Consider the following 18,203-nt stretch of genomic DNA (forward strand, 5'->3'; position numbering starts at 1 on the left):
TTGCAAAGCTCCTCCCACTTTTTTGCAAAGTGGAGAGAGCGGTGAAAACGGCCTAAATGTTGCCATTTGTGGAACTTTTGGGCCATTTGTGGCATTTCAATGAGAGAAGACGGTTAAGTCCCCCCTATGTATTTGACACTATTTTAAGGGGCACCATGTGTATGGTAATCTCTTCAGGGGCACTTTGTGAGTTTCATTATTTTTGGTAGGCAGAATCTGCATGGCACTATTTTGGGGGATATTATACATATGGGAATATTTTAACCTTCACCTCTCAGGAACACAGAAGACGTAGACAGGTGGCGACGCATGGTATTGGATCTCTCAGGTGTAACATAGTCAGTCTCAATTACTCCTATACATTACAATGCAGAGTGCCACGTGTGTGCGCGGCCACTTTTTCTATATGCGGTTGTTTCTTCTATATGTGGTTGTGATAGGAGGTCAGGTCCGGAACAGGCCCCCCACCAACCTTAATCTGGCCCTGCATAAAGGTTAGGGAATAATCAGATATCAGGTTTCCTCCGTCCTGTATGTTATGGAAATAATCCCGCTATTTGGTCCATTGTCCTCATGACTTGTTGGATTATTAATCCTTCACACAAAGACCTTCAATAAATAACACGGACGCACCAGAGATGAGAGAAGCCGAGGAGACAGCGGAGGAAGAGGAGTCAGTGACCTTATGGATTTTCTGTATGCAGTCAGTACATCGTAAATAAAATGACTGCAGGATCAAAGTCAGGATAGGGACAGTCAGGATAGGGACAGTCAGGATAGAGACAGTCAGGACAGAGACAGTCAGGATAGAGACCGTCAGGATAGAGACAGTCAGGAGAGAGACAGTCAGGAGAGAGACAGTCAGGATAGGGACAGTCAGGAGAGAGACAGTCAGGATAGGGACAGTCAGGAGAGAGACAGTCAGGATAGAGATAGTCAGGATAGGGACAGTCAGGATAGGGACAGTCAGGATAGAGACAGTCAGGAGAGAGACAGTCAGGATAGGGACAGTCAGGATAGGGACAGTCAGGATAGAGACAGTCAGGATAGAGACAGTCAGGATAGAGTAAGGCTGGATAGGGATAGGGACAGTCAGGATAGAGACAGTCAGGATAGAGACAGTCAGGATAGGGACAGTCAGGATAGGGACAGTCAGGATAGGGACAGTCAGGAGAGAGACAGTCAGGATAGGGACAGTCAGGATAGGGACAGTCAGGATAGAGACCGTCAGGATAGAGACAGTCAGGATAGGGACAGTCAGGATAGGGACAGTCAGGATAGAGACAGTCAGGATAGAGACAGTCAGGATAGAGTAAGGCAGGATAGGGATAGGGACAGTCAGGATAGAGACAGTCAGGATAGAGACAGTCAGGATAGAGACAGTCAGGATAGAGACAGTCAGGATAGAGTGTGCCTGAGGCTGGGGACCTCAACCACTGCAGGAGTCTCACTGTTTAGAAATACATATCACCTCGCCCCCCGTGCTGCTGTAGATACTAGGGGGAACACTACAGCCCGGCCTATTCCACTAGAAAGATAAAACAAAGAAACAAACACGGCGCCACATAGTGTGAGTAAGCCCAATGAGACAGTCAGAGTATGACGAATGGATGCTTACCACAGCTGGATAGATCAATCGCTTTGAAATAGATGTAGATCGTGGGGAGTGCTGCTGCCGAAATCCCAAACGGTCACGCCAATGGGTTACCGTGCAATGTTATCAAATAGAGGTAGAAAAAGGGGGATATGACTACGGCGCTGCTACTCAATAAAGATGCAGGAATTATTAATAGTGTTTATTAGTAAGAAGGCTACGCGTTTCAATGCCGCACCGGCATCTTCCTCAGGCCATATAAAATGCAGTCAGAACAAGGCAGCTTTAAATACACCACGCGGAAAAAAAGCCGCCAATGTGATCGAGGTCAGAGGGCACCAATGACGTAATCGGTACACAAATCTAGAGTTTAACAGAAATAAAAATGTCTATAAACAACTAATAACATTAATACTTAAACAAACAACAATATTAACACATCGTAACATTTGCAAGATAGTTAATATTCCCAAAATTTACCATAACATATGCAGAAAGGTTAGTAATGGCCGGAACATAAAATTTAGGTTTAAACACACTGCTCAGAGAAAGAAGAGGGGGCTCAGATGGACATATATAAATCCAATATTCACAAGATGATAACAAAAATAATAATTAGTAGTCATGTAAAGACAAATATATAAAATGAATAAATAAATAAATAAATAAAAACATGGGAGAAAGTAGCCCACAAATGAAAATGCCCGAAAAATTTACGCCCGGTAGCTACAAAAAATCAAATGCTATAATAAGAGCAGCTAGATGGTGAATATGCACAAAGATACAATATAAAATATGTAATAATTGATAAATGAGATCAACAGAAATAAAAAATGCATGAATGTACATTGTGTTATGTCAAAAACCTATTAGCATAATGAATAATCAATAGATATAATTGAAGCTAACATAGACAGAAAAAATGTAAACATATATCTGCAATAATACAGAGAAAAACACAGAAACCCGGCAGTGAACCAACCAGGCACCCACGTAGCCGCTCGAGAATCAGAACCAAGGACAGCTCCCGAGAACTGAATAACCGGACCAAAGAAAGGTTGTAATGTGTACACAGACCATTATACTGCCGAAAAATCATGATGCCAATAGCAGCAAGAAGTAAAAAGACAATACATAAAAAATAATATATATATATGTCTCTCTAGAAAAATAATCTAAAAGCCGACAACAATTGTCTACAGTAATAAACCAAAAGAGTATATCGATGTAAATATGTGTAAGATCTAAACTGAATTAAAAATGAATTATTGATCAGGGGATGATTCAGAGAACAGGACAACAGGACCAACAGAAGTAAATATGTCATCAGACCATTAAAATTCCTTAGAAAAATCCTAATGCCAATTATAGCAAAGAGATAAATGTAATCTTAGACAGAAGCCAAACTTATTAACAATGATCAGCCGAAAGATAACAATGTGAATATGTGAAAAAACCGAGAAACAAATTATTAGTCAAGGGATGTTATTCCACTAGAAAGTTGTCTTCAGTGTTTTAACTACCGCTGTAGCGGCCATAGCAGCTGCTACGGGGCCCGTGCCACCCATCGGCACGCCCCCCCCCCATGCCCGGTGGCACCACTAGCAGGTGCCATGGCTGCTACAGCGGTAGTGACGCCACATTCACATTCCTTAGGACGCAGATACTATTGAACACTATGGCAGAGCAGGGAGGTAAAGTTGGGACAGCGCATTTCCACGCTCTCTCACTGGGGGGGGGGGGGGGGGGTAGTGTGATTCTTTTTTTGTAGACAGGCTTTCCCCATATCACAGGCTGGCGGTGCAAGGAAAATTTGGCATGTCCTCAGTATATCTAAGGCTGGATTCACACGAGCATGTTCGGTCCGTAAAGGACGGAACGTATTTTGGCCGCAAGTCACGGACCGAACACACTGCAGGGAGCCGGGCTCCTAGCATCATACTTATGTACGACGCTAGGAGTCCCTGCCTCGCTGCGGGACAACTGTCCCGTACTGTAATCATGTTACCTAAAGAAGTTTTTCCTTTTCACTTGATTGGAGCAGTGCTTCCGTTCCCGGCACAAGGGGGGTTCTGTAGTGCTGCAGTGCAGTGAAAAACATTCTCAGGATCGGTGGGGTTCCCAGCAGTTGGTTCCCCCACTATCCATATGCCATCACTTTTGTGATGGGAATAACCCTTTAAGAGCCTGGACTCCACCCGACCCCCTATCACAGTCACATATAGGAGAAGTGGCAACCAGAGCATGTGGCCCTCTCCACTAAAGTCTATGGGAGTTATGGAGGCAGCCGAAGCAGTGGCTCCCTTGGACCTCAAAAGGTAGAGTCACCTGTAGGCGTGGCCACCCCTCCCCCGCTTATAGGCTGTATAGATTCCCCGAACGGCTACAGGATACGTACCCCACATGCCATCCCAATAATCCGGCCCTGCGGCTAAACTTACACACACAGTCTACCGGTTGTACATTTAAGAGAGTACACCCCGCGAGCGCTGAGCAGGTTCACCGTAAAGTGAATTATTGATGGTCGGAGGAATATTTCCCATTAGGCAGTGTTGTTTCTGTGATCAATATATACTAAAACCTCTCATTTACTATGCAAACCTATTGGCTTTTTATTTGTGGCTAATACCCCGGGGCTCAATTTACTTATGTAAGAAAATTAACCGATACGTAGAGAGAACAGACTCCTGGGTAATGTAATTTGATTGACAGCCGTCAATTATTGGATTCCTTCCTGCCTTCTCCTAAAACACTGGCTGACCAATAACTCATGAAATCTTCACCAGGATCTCCTGTATTTTGCTAATATACGATATAATTAAAGCGGTTTCCTGCCCCCAAAAAATGAATAAAGCAACTAATTATGGGTTAAATAACACAGAACATTGTAAACACCGTTCTGATACCCCGCCACTCCCGCTCCCTCCACTCTCTCCCCCTCCACACTGCTCCCGCTCCCTCCCTCTCCACGCCACTCCCGCTCCCTCCGCTCTCTCCCCCTCCACACTGCTCCCGCTCCCTCCCCCTCCACGCCACTCCCGCTCCCTCCGCTCTCTCCCCCTCCACACCGCTCCCTCCGGTCTCTCCCCCTCCACACCGCACCCTCCACTCTCTCCCCCTCCACACCGCTCCCTCCGCTCTCTCCCCCTCCACACCGCTCCCTCCGCTCTCTCCCCCTCCACACCGCTCCCTCCACTCTCTCCCCCTCCACACCGCTCCCTCCGCTCTCTCCCCCTCCACACCGCTCCCTCCACTCTCTCCCCCTCCACACCGCTCCCTCCGCTCTCTCCCCCTCCACACCACTCCCTCCGCTCTCAACCCCTCCACACCGCTCCCTCCACTCTCTCCCCCTCCACACCGCTCCCTCCGCTCTCTCCCCCTCCACACCTCACCCTCCGCTCTCTCCCCCTCCACACCGCTCCCTCCGCTCTCTCCCCCTCCACAACGCTCCCTCCGCTCTCTCCCCCTCCACACCGCTCTCTCCCCCTCCACACCGCACCCTCCGCTCTCTCCCCCTCCACACCGCTCCCTCCGCTCTCTCCCCCTCCACACCGCTCCCTCCGCTCTCTCCCCCTCCACACCGGTCCCTGCGCTCTCTCCCCCTCCACACCGCACCCTCCGCTCTCTCCCCCTCCACACCGCACCCTCCGCTCTCTCCCCCTCCACACCGCACCCTCCGCTCTCTCCCCCTCCACACCGCACCCTCCGCTCTCTCCCCCTTCACACCGCTCCCTCCGCTCTCTCCCCCTCCACACCGCTCCCTCCGCTCTCTCCCCCTCCACACCGCTCCCTCCGCTCTCTCCCCCTCCACACCGCTCCCTCCGCCCTTTTGTTTTTTTACGCGGAAACCGCACCAAAAAACAGCTGGAATACACAGAAAAAAGGGGGACATAGATGTACTCAAAAAAACACAAAAACGACCATACTTACTAAATGGGCAGGTAGACACCAGTTCCCAACAGAACGCAGACAAGTAAAAAATGCTGCAGATGGAGCGGTCTCAGGTGCACTAAATAGTGATATCCACCTCCACTAGTTTTGGGAGGAGGTTCTGCTCAATGTTATCACTGCACACAACCAAAGCTGCAAATAAGGTGCCAGTTGCGTATCTTGCCGGATCACAGTCACACCCGTACTATTAGATCAGGCGGGCTGCCCTGCACGCCACACCAGACAATGGCGCACTAAATGCTCCATCTGTAGCATTTTTGACTTGTCTGCGTCCTGTTGTGAACTGGTCTCTACCTGGCCATTTAGTAAGTATTGCCGATTTTTGTGTTTGTTTTTTGTTTTAAAAAAAACTGCTGGAAACGCCTTCTATTGATTTCAATGGGAGGTGGAGAAATTTCTTTCCCGCGAGCTGGACAAAACGCTGACAGATAAAAGAACCGTCATGCCCTGTCTTCTGACGTTTCTGTCTCTGACCCCCCTTCCACATCAATGGGAGGCAGAGAAGGCAGTTTTCGCTGTGTCTTTTTCCTGCGGCGCCTAATGGCCGCAGCCGAAAAACGATGCAAAAAACGCGGCAAAGAGAGTGCAGGGTCAAAATCTGCCTCAAAAATACTGAAGGAATTTTGAGGCAGAATTTTCTGCCTGCAAAAAACCTCTGTGTGAACAGGGCACCAGGGATAGATATATACTACTGTATAGATATATGCTACTGTACAGATATATACTACTGTACAAATATATACTACTGTACAGATATATACTACTGTACAGATATATGCTACTACACAGATATATTCTACTGTACAGATATATGCTACTACACAGATATATACTACTGTCTAGATATATACTACTGCACAGATATATGCTACTGTATAGATATATACTACTGCACAGATATATTCTACTGTACAGATATATGCTACTGTATAGATATATGCTACTGTACCGATATACGCTACTAAATAGATATATAGTACTGTACAGATATATGCTACTGTATAGATATATACTACTGTATAGATATATGCTACTGTATAGATGAAGAGGCGGGGGGAAGACGGGAAGATAGGAGAGGTGGGGGGAAGATGGGAAGGACGGGAGAGGCGGGGGGAAGACGGGAGAGGCGGGGGAAGATGGGGAAGACGGGAGAGGCGGGTGGAGCGCCCCCATCAAGAATACAGTACTCATAACAATGAGTCCGGTGTATTCTTTGATAGCTGCTATATGCCAAACAGCACAATATTTTTGGGTGCCATGTGGGCTACTAGGACAGTTGACCTGACCTCTGCTCTTATATGGGGCAGCATAGACAGATCTGCTTTAAAGGGGTTGCACAGTATTAGAAATATAAAAATAATAGTGCCTCACCTTCCAAAAACAAGTCTGACACATTCACCTCAATAGAGTTGCTGTAATGGCGGGGTAGGGAGACAGACAGGTGAGCCCTAATCTACCCGCCACTCAGTCCCTGCCTACTTGCAACGACCCGTCCTAGGCGACGCTGTACAACTGGGCGACAGTCCCTACGCTCAGTAAGTGCACGACAGACAAACAGACAAGGGTACACAGAAGCTAGGGAAACGGGGCAGCTGCCTACGGAGACACCGGGAGCAACGAGAGTAGTGAACGAGCTGAGTCAAACCAGTGCACGAGGTACAAAACGCTGAGCAGGAGAGTGGTCAGTAAGCCAAGGTCAATAACAAGCAGAGGATCAGTAGTTCAAGCAGCAGCAGCAGCAGCAGAGCCAGGAAACAAGCAGAGCAGAATCACAGGCAAAGGAGGAACAGGAAAGGCAGGTATAAATAGACAGTGGGCGGGAGCTAGCTCCGTCTGGCCAGGCTGTGATAGGCTCTCCCACTCCTAAGCCTGCCATCCTGAGTGGTGGAAGATGGAGTCAGTCTCACAGACATAGGAGCAGGTGCAGACTGATTACCCACGGGCATCGACACAGAATCTGTGTCTGGCAGATCCTTTACAGTTGAGCTGTAATTCTAGACACAACCCATGGACATGTGCGACACTCTTTTTGGAAGAAAGCTGCCATGTTTTTCTAATCCTGGACAATCCGTTTAATATTCATAATAGTCATGTGACTCCAATTAAACAAAACATGTTATCATTTGATTCACGGCCAACATTAGAATTTAATTCTGGCCTCAGTTCGTGATTCAAAAATACAAAAATAATTAAATAGGTGTAAAATTATTCAGCTGAAAGCGAAATTGATGTGTGATATTTAAATACGGGAACTGAACCGTACATGAATATGATAATGTTTTGTTTTTCGCGACGCAATCTTTAAACTGTCTAAGATGACTCCAAATTTTTTGTTTTGCTTTAGCAGAGTGGAAAAATAATCACTTCATCAAGTCTGAAGGCAAACAAACCTGGGGCAGTATTTTCATCCATCAAAACTGTTGGAATAAATATTCGTTCTTACGATAATGAGATACTTAGGGTTGGGATCGGTTCGGCTGAGGGATAACGGGTTCTGTTCCCTGATAATGGGACGGTTGTGTTCATACTGCTGCGTACAGTAACCTAAAGCTCCTGTGCAAAATCTGTAACAGGGCCACTCAACTATCACGTCATTTATAGTACTGGTCTTGTCATATGGGGCAAAGACCTTTGGGGCCCCTCAGGCTCCAGATGCGACCATAACCTTTGAACCCTTATAGTTTGGCCCCTGATAAAAAAGATTTGTAAGCACAACCCCATTCCAACTGCGAATGACCCCCGAAGTGAAAGAAAAGCCCTTTTACTTCTACTTTTCCATATATCCCACCCCTTTTGATATCCGGTACATGGGACAGTCCACAATAAAAAAAGGACCTTTGGCAAGTATACATCACTTATTAACCACTCATTGACCCCTTAGCGCTACTGGAAGTAGATTTACAGCACTATCACTATGTAGTTCGCACCAAGCGTCCTAAATGTGTGGCAAAGGAATAGTCCGGGCACAGTAGCTGTGTCCGCACCATCCTCAGTGGGTGTCCGCTGTATATTATAGCTGAAATGGCCAGGATCAGATATGACTCCATTTTCCACTTGTCAGTGGCCCCGCGATGCGACCATGGGGTGCTAATGGATTTCCACAGCTACCGCAGGACTAAAGGATGCCCAGGTCTGCCATCTGTGTATGCCTATTATGCCCTGTCAGGGGTCAAGTTTCATAGTGGGACTAAAAAAACATTGTAAAAGAAAAGTTAAACAAAATGTTTAAAGAAATGAGAAAAAGTCAAAGAAAATGAAAAAAAAATAATTTCCATTTACAAAATGCTTTATTATGGAAAAAAGTGAAAATATAGATTAAAAAAATACACAGAATTAGTACCGCCGTAATGTTAACAACCCGTAATTTAAAACTATCATGTTATTTATCCCACCCCGTGAATGACGAAAAGAAAAAAACTTCAAAAACAATGGCTGTTTTTTGTTCAACTGGCCTTCCATAGAAAGTAATCAAAAAGTTCTACGTTAACAGAAAATGTAATTATTATGGCTCTTGAAATGCGGTGACACAAAAAACAAATGATTTTCTAGAAAAGTCTTTGTATTGTCTCAAAGTAGTGAAATCTAAAAATAACTATAGAAATTTGGTGTCGACATAATCGCACTAACTCGCAGAATAACATTAACATGTCATTTATACCGCACGGTGAACGCCACATAAGCAAATCCCAAAAAATTTAGGAGGACAAAATTAGTTTTTGCCCAAAAAATAAATAAATAATAATTTGCTTTTCAGTACTTTATATGCAGCCCAAAATAGTGTCATTAAAATTTACAACTCGTCCTGCAGAAAAACCAGCCCTCCTATGGCTACGTTGATGGAAAATTAATAAGTTTTGGTTCTCAAAAGCAGTGATGATAAAACAAACCCAAAAATTGCTGTGGCTCAAGGCCCAAAGTAGCTGTGTTTCTTTTTTTATATAGGGTTGAGACTTCATATTGCTATAACACAATATGGTTCTCTTTGATCAGGGCAAGAATCATACAGGTGATTGATCCATGTCCTAAGTGGCGAGGTTCAAAGCAGTCTCACCCTATTTACTGGTTTCCCTTCCTTTGGTGGAACATATATTCAGTCAGTAGAGACAAGGAGAACGTTGTTGATGGTGAGGCTGACAGTAATAAGGGAACAAACGTAAGTCGAATCCCCATTCTGCCTGTGAACAGAACCACACTGTCCATGAGGTGAGGTGAGTCCCTCGCCTCAGGCGGCTCTCTACCATGAAAGCATTGGCGGCAAATAAATTGAAAAAAAAATGCCACCCCCTGCATATTTTGACACTATTCTTCTTTTACAGGGGTGAGGAGATGAGCAGTTAACACATATAATCACCCCTGAGCCTCATCAGGACCTCAGACTCCATGATCAGGTGTTTACCGGCATCTGGAACGCTGATATTTTTGGTCTCTTCAGTTCTGGTAATTATGTGAAGATATGAACATGGACCCACAGACATGAGTGGCTATGTATGAACTCTGCATATCCGGGACTTTTATTTTTTGAAGTTGTTGCGCGTCTCATGTTCTGAGTATGAACACGGATGTAAATTAGGATTTTTTTTTTAAATTTGAGAATTCAGGATTTATGTGTTTATGTCAAAAGTGTGAAAATTGGCAGCAAGAGTTATAGATAAGAAGAAGCAGCTAAGTCAGGAAGGTGAATACATTTTTGAGAGAAATCAATAGATTGACATCTACAACAAGAAAAGTTACAAACATTTCTTCTTATCTTTATTTCCACCGGAAACATTCTATTAAAGGGTCCTACACCTTAAAGAGTTTTTCCACCTTCCAAACAACTTTCTGCTCTAGTGTATTAAAAAATAATAATAAAGAAATCAAAAATAATTTTAAAAATTTTTATTATTTTGTGTATGCAGCTCCTATGCAGACCTATGTGTCTCCATGGTTACAGGCTACAAACTTACCCTATGTCATCTGATCATGCAGTCACTCCCTCTGTCCCATTTTCTTGCTAATTTACCAAATGTTCTTTAGAAAGAAGTAGGGGACAGATGAAAGGGTCCTCTGCATAAGAGCTGTATACACAAAACGGTAGGAGCCTTTTAATCAAAACTATCTGCATCTGCTTTATTTTTTCACATTGGATGCATTGGAATGATAAAACAATTGGTTGCAAAAGTGTACACACCCTTTAATAAAATGCTGACATTGAATCTGGAAACACGGATGTGGCGCAACTTTTACTGTAAATCGTTATTCAGCTTATTTGCACTGATCAAAGGTCTTACGTTCCCCAATCGTGTAGGGTACAACTTTTTAACCTATCAAAATTCACCCTCTAGCGTACCCTTTAATCCATACCCGATCGGACATAAAAGAATGGCGTACTACTGGCCGTCATGGTAGAATACAGGGAAGCGCTTTCTGTCCGGCTGCATTTCATGCCATTATCATTTTCTATCATCTGTGTCTAAAAGCTGCAAATTCTTCTGCATTGGATGATTTACGGGCGATCGTTTGCACTTAATGTTCTCTCGGGCTCAGCCTCAGCCAACATGTTGTAATTAAATTGAATAGAGTTCGAGAAACTGCCGAGGAAATTATTTTGTTTTTCAAAATCATTTGAAAACACAGTATCTGGCACGGTCTGTTCTCTGCAATGTGCGACATAACTTACATCGATGCTCCTCTTGTCACCGCTTATGTCTATTTCCAGCCCTATATTAAAACCATTTTTCCTGAAAGTCAAGAGCAAACCTTCGAAACGCGTTGGGAGAGCAACAAATGAGCCGGCTGTCATCGCTTTCATAAGGACTGCGCTTATTTATGGGGTCGTCCTATGGAATGGAGATCTTTAGGGCCATTTCTTTGCAGAGTTTATCAAAGTTTTAAGCAGTTTGTGTCAGATATTGTGAGACTGTTCGCGTCACTGAAAGCCGGAGAGACACGAGGGAGTCTCATTATTGCGGCTTATGGAGTCAGTAAAGTGATGTCATCTCCATATCAAATCACCTTGTTACCGTTTAAAGGAGAGTTCCACTCAAGAGGATAGGTGTAATGTCCGTGGTCGCTGACCACGAACTCCTTCTATCCGATCGACGCCCTTCTCTCCAGAGATGTCTGCATATGCGGCCGTCCTGTTCCACAGTGACCACCAGGGTGAGGTGTGAGATTGAGCGGATTGCTCCCAGAGCACCCTGGACTATAAGAAGGGCTCTGCCCCTCCCTGCTTTGTTGTCGTTACCCTAGTTTGTCTCTGCAAATGGTCTCCTAGTGTCTTCCAGTTCCCAGTGTTTCCTGTTCCTGCTACCTGTAACCTGTATCCTGTGCTATCCTGGTCAAGTACCATATTGAGTTGGAGTCGTGCTGTGTTCTGTGTCCCACGCCTGTCCTGTTACACCACGCCTGGTGTCTGCCTGCTGCCAAAGACCCTTTCGAGCCTGCCTCGCTACTGTCTGAAGCAACCACAGGTACACTTATACGAACTATAGACTTTTACCTGTGTCCTGTTGGCCAGCTGCCATACCGTTAAGGCAGTACAGCCCAGTGGGTCCTCGTACCCAACGTGACAATAGGATAATCAATCCCGGGATCAATAGGGATTTTATATTAAAGTTCCTAATACGGTAGGATTATAGGTTGGACTTGATAGACCTTTGTCTTTTTTCAACCATATTAACTATGTAACAAGAAAAATGCCAGGATCCCCAGGGCAGATAACCAAGAACTAAAACGCAAGAGTGACATCGCATGCGACTCCGGGTGGAGTTGGAGCCGCGCATTGCACGCAGAGGAGAGCTGTGGTGTCCCTTTGTCATAGTGAGTGAGATATATTATCTCATCGGATCTCTCATGTCCTTTGGGATAATTAGCAAATTACACAGGTAATTACTTTCTAATTACCTATTTTATCAGTCGACAACCAGACCGGAAGCTGCTTATCCCAATGTGGAGATATTGAGCTAGGTGACAACTACAAATTTGATATAATATACAGTGTTAATCCAGAGGATGGCAAAGCCCCCATGAGATTGATGTTAATTGCTTTACTAGGGTAAACATTCCTCTCTGACTCCAAATATGGAAATCCGAATAAATCCCAGGATCAACGTCCCGTCTCCGGAATCTAGAACTTATAACTTGTAATATTATATTTTTTAGGAACGGCATCAAGGCCCTTCCTGAACTTGATCAATAAACCAACCATCACAACATCATGTGGCAGAGCGTTTCATAGTCTCACTGCTCTTACAGTAAAGAATCTCGGTCTGTGATGGTGGTGAAACCTTTTCTTCTCTAGATGTAGAGGATGCCCCCTTGTCCTTGTTACAGGCCTAGATGTAAAAAGATCATTAGAAAGATTTCTGTACTGTCCAGTTATATATTTGTACATTAGATCACCCCTAAGTCGTCTTTTTTCTAAACTGAACAGTCCCAGTTTAGTAACATTTCTCGGTACTGCAATCCACTCATTCCCTTAATTAGCGTGGTCGCCCCCCTTCTTCACACCCGTTGTAGTTCAGCCATGTCCTTCTTATACACAGGTGCCCAAAATTGTACAAAATATTCCATATGTGGTCTGACTAGTGATTTGTATAGAGGCAAAACTATGTTCATATCATGAGCATTTAGGCTTCTTTCGATGCATCCAATGATTTTATTTGCCTTGGCAGCAGCTGCCTGACACTGGTTGCTAAAGGTAAATGTAATGTCCACAAATATCTCCAAACCTTTTAGGCTATATTCACACGGCAAACGAAAAACGTCCGCAAAGTACAGGGCTGTTTTCAAGGGAAAACAGCCCCTGATTTTCAGCCATTTTTTATGCATCAGGCATTTTTCGAGGCGTTTTTTACGGCCATTTTTGGAGCTGTTTTTTTATTGAGACAATGAAAAATGGCTCCAAAATGTGACTCAAGATGTGACATGCACTATTATTTTACAGGTCGGTTTTTTTACGCGCCATTTTTAAAAACGCCCGTAGAAAAAACGCCCCATCCGAACGGAACGCCGTTTTTCCCATTAAAATCAATGGGCAGATGTTTGGAGGTGTTCAGCCGCCGTATTTTCAGCCATTTTTTTATGGCCTGAAAAACAGCTGAAAATAGGCCGTGTGAACATACCCTTATAGTAGCTGTGTTACCCAGTGTTTTACATTTTATGCATAATTGTAAAATCTGTTTCCTTTGCCCAAGAGCATAACCTTACATTTATCCACATTAAACTTAATTTGCCATTTCTCTTCCGAAACCTCCAGCTTTTCTAAATCCCTCTGTATGACATTCTCCTCTGCAGTATTACATTCTCCTCCTCTTAGTATTACATTCTCCTCCTCTGTAGTATTACATTCTCCTCCTCTGTAGTATTACATTATCCTCCTCTGTAGTATTACATTCTCCTCCTCTGTAGTATTATAATCTCCTCCTCTGTAGTATTACATTCTCCTCCTCTGTAGTATTACATTCTCCTCCTCTGTAGTATTACATTATCCTCCTCTGTAGTATTACATTCTCCTCCTCTGTAGTATTATATTCTCCTCCTCTGTAGTATTACATTATCCTCCTCTGTAGTATTACATTCTCCTCCTCTGTAGTATTACATTCTCCTCCTCTGTAGTGTTACATTCTCCTCCTCTGTAGTATTACATTCTCCTCCTCTGTAGTATTATATTCTCCTCCTCTGTAGTATTACATTCTCCTCCTCTGTAGTATTACATTCTCCTCCTCTGTAGTATTACATTCTCCTCCTCTGTAGTATTACATTCTCCTCCTCTGTAGTATTACATTCTCCTCCTCTGTAGTATTACATTCTCCTCCTCTGTAGTATTACATTCTCCTCCTCTGTAGTATTACATTCTCCTCCTCTGTAGTATTACATTATCCTCCTCTGTAGTATTACATTATCCTCCTCTGCAGTATTACATTATCCTCCTCTGTAGTATTACATTCTCCTCCTCTGTAGTATTACATTATCCTCCTCTGTAGTATTACATTCTCCTCCTCTGTAGTATTACATTCTCCTCCTCTGTAGTATTACATTATCCTCCTCTGTAGTATTACATTATCCTCCTCTGTAGTATTACATTCTCCTCCTCTGTAGTATTACATTATCCTCCTCTGCAGTATTACATTCTCCTCCTCTGTAGTATTACATTATCCTCCTCTGTAGTATTATATCCTCCTCCTCTGTAGTATTATATTCTCCTCCTCTGTAGTATTATATCCTCCTCCTCTGTAGTATTATATCCTCCTCCTCTGTAGTATTACATTATCCTCCTCTGTAGTATTATATCCTCCTCCTCTGTAGTATTACATTCTCCTCCTCTGTAGTATTATATTCTCCTCCTCTGCAGTATTACATTATCCTCCTCTGCAGTATTACATTCTCCTCCTCTGTAGTATTATATTCTCCTCCTCTGTAGTATTACATTCTCCTCCTCTGTAGTATTACATTCTGCTCCTCTGTAGTATTACATTCTGCTCCTCTGTAGTATTACATTCTCCTCCTCTGTAGTATTACATTCTCCTCCTCTGTAGTATTACATTATCCTCCTCTGCAGTATTACATTCTCCTCCTCTGTAGTATTACATTATCCTCCTCTGTAGTATTATATCCTCCTCCTCTGTAGTATTATATTCTCCTCCTCTGTAGTATTATATCCTCCTCCTCTGTAGTATTATATCCTCCTCCTCTGTAGTATTACATTATCCTCCTCTGTAGTATTATATCCTCCTCCTCTGTAGTATTACATTCTCCTCCTCTGTAGTATTATATTCTCCTCCTCTGCAGTATTACATTATCCTCCTCTGCAGTATTACATTCTCCTCCTCTGTAGTATTATATTCTCCTCCTCTGTAGTATTACATTCTCCTCCTCTGTAGTATTACATTCTGCTCCTCTGTAGTATTACATTCTGCTCCTCTGTAGTATTACATTCTCCTCCTCTGTAGTATTACATTCTCCTCCTCTGTAGTATTACATTATCCTCCTCTGCAGTATTACATTCTCCTCCTCTGTAGTATTACATTCTCCTCCTCTGTAGTATTATATTCTCCTCCTCCTCCTCTGTAGTATTACATTATCCTCCTCTGTAGTATTACATTCTCCTCCTCTGTAGTATAACATTATCCTCCTCTGTAGTATTATATTCTCCTCCTCCTCCTCTGTAGTATTACATTCTTCTCCTCTGTAGTATTACATTATCCTCCTCTGTAGTATTATATTCTCCTCCTCTGTAGTATTACATTCTCCTCCTCTGTAGTATTACATTCTCCTCCTCTGTAGTATTACATTCTGCTCCTCTGTAGTATTACATTTTCCTCCTCTGTAGTATTACATTCTCCTCCTCTGTAGTATTACATTATCCTCCTCTGTAGTATTACATTATCCTCCTCTGTAGTATTACATTATCCTCCTCTGTAGTATTACATTATCCTCCTCTGTAGTATTATATTCTCCTCCTCCTCCTCTGTAGTATTACATTCTTCTCCTCTGTAGTATTACATTATCCTCCTCTGTAGTATTATATTCTCCTCCTCTGTAGTATTACATTCTTCTCCTCTGTAGTATTACATTATCCTCCTCTGTAGTATTAGGGCATGACCACACGTGGCGGATTTCCTCCGCAACTGTCCGCATCAATGCCGCACAGAATCTGTGTTGCAGATTCTGTTGCGGATCTGCACAAAATGTGCAGTAAATTGATGCGGACTAGCTGCTGCGGACTGCGTTAAAAGTACTTCCCTTCTCCCTATCAGTGCAGGATAGAGAGAAGGGACAGCACTTTCCCTTGTGAAAGTCAAAGAAATTCATACTTACCGCCCGTTGTCTTGGTGACGCGTCCCTCCTTCGGCATCCAGCCCGATCTCCCTGGATGACGCGGCAGTCCATGTGACCGCTGCAGCCTGTTATTAGCCTGTGATTGGCTGCAGCCGTCACTTAGACTGAAACGTCATCCTGGGAGGCCGGACTGGAGACAGAAGCAGGGAGTTCTCGGTAAGTATGAACTTCATTTTTTTAAAAAAGATACATGTATATTGGGATCGGTAGTCACTGTCCCGGGTGCAGAAACAGTTACTGCCGATCGCTTAACTCTTTCGGCACCCTGGACAGTGACTATTTACAGACGTCTCCTAGCAACGCTCCCGTCATTACGGGAGCCCCATTGACTTCCTCAGTCTGGCTGTAGACCTAGAAATACATAGGTCCAGCCAGAATGAAGAAATGTCAAGTTAAAAAAGCAAGACGGATCCGCAGCACACATAACATGTGCATGACAGCTGCGGACTTCATTGCGGAACTTAGAATCTCCATTGAAGTCAATGGAGAAATTCCGCCATGAGTCCGCCACTGCTCCGCAACAGACAGAGCATGCTGCGGACACCAAATTCCGCTCCGCAGCCTATGCTCCGCAGCGGAATTTTATGCCTCGTCTAAACGAACACTGCTAAATTAAAGTGTAAGTCAATGGACAAACGGCTCCGCTGCGGATTAACGCTGCGGAGTGTCCGCAGCGGAATTTAAGTGAAATTCCGCCACGTGTGAACCCAGCCTTACATTCTCCTCCTCTGTAGTATTACATTCTCCTCCTCTGTAGTATTACATTCTCCTCCTCTGTAGTATTACATTATCCTCCTCTGTAGTATTACATTATCCTCCTCTGTAGTATTATATTCTCCTCCTCTGCAGTATTATATTCTCCTCCTCTGTAGTATTACATTATCCTCCTCTGCAGTATTACATTCTCCTCCTCTGTAGTATTACATTATCCTCCTCTGTAGTATTACATTCTCCTCCTCTGTAGTATTACATTATCCTCCTCTGTAGTATTATATTCTCCTCCTCTGTAGTATTACATTCTCCTCCTCTGTAGTATTACATTATCCTCCTCTGTAGTATTACATTATCCTCCTCTGTAGTATTATATTCTCCTCCTCTGTAGTATTACATTATCCTCCTCTGTAGTATTACATTATCCTCCTCTGTAGTATTATATTCTCCTCCTCTGTAGTATTACATTCTTCTCCTCTGTAGTATTACATTATCCTCCTCTGTAGTATTATATTCTCCTCCTCTGTATTATTACATTCTCCTCCTCTGTAGTATTACATTATCCTCCTCTGTAGTATTATATTCTCCTCATCTGTAGTATTACATTCTCCTCCTCTGTAGTATTACATTCTCCTCCTCTGTAGTATTACATTCTCCTCCTCTGTAGTATTACATTCTCCTCCTCTGTAGTATTACATTATCCTCCTCTGTAGTATTACATTCTCCTCCTCTGTAGTATTACATTCTCCTCCTCTGTAGTATTACATTATCCTCCTCTGCAGTATTACATTCTCCTCCTCTGTAGTATTACATTATCCTCCTCTGTAGTATTACATTCTCCTCCTCTGTAGTATTACATTCTCCTCCTCTGTAGTATTATAATCTCCTCCTCTGTAGTATTACATTCTCCTCATCTGCAGTATTACATTCTCCTCCTCTGTAGTATTACATTCTCCTCCTCTGTAGTATTACATTCTCCTCCTCTGTAGTATTACATTCTCCTCCTCTGTAGTATTACATTCTCCTCCTCTGTAGTATTACATTATCCTCCTCTGTAGTATTACATTCTCCTCCTCTGTAGTATTACATTCTCCTCCTCTGTAGTATTACATTATCCTCCTCTGTA

This window comes from Rhinoderma darwinii, chromosome 5 (genome assembly GCF_050947455.1).
Source record: "Rhinoderma darwinii isolate aRhiDar2 chromosome 5, aRhiDar2.hap1, whole genome shotgun sequence".
Classification (NCBI taxonomy): domain Eukaryota; kingdom Metazoa; phylum Chordata; class Amphibia; order Anura; family Rhinodermatidae; genus Rhinoderma; species Rhinoderma darwinii.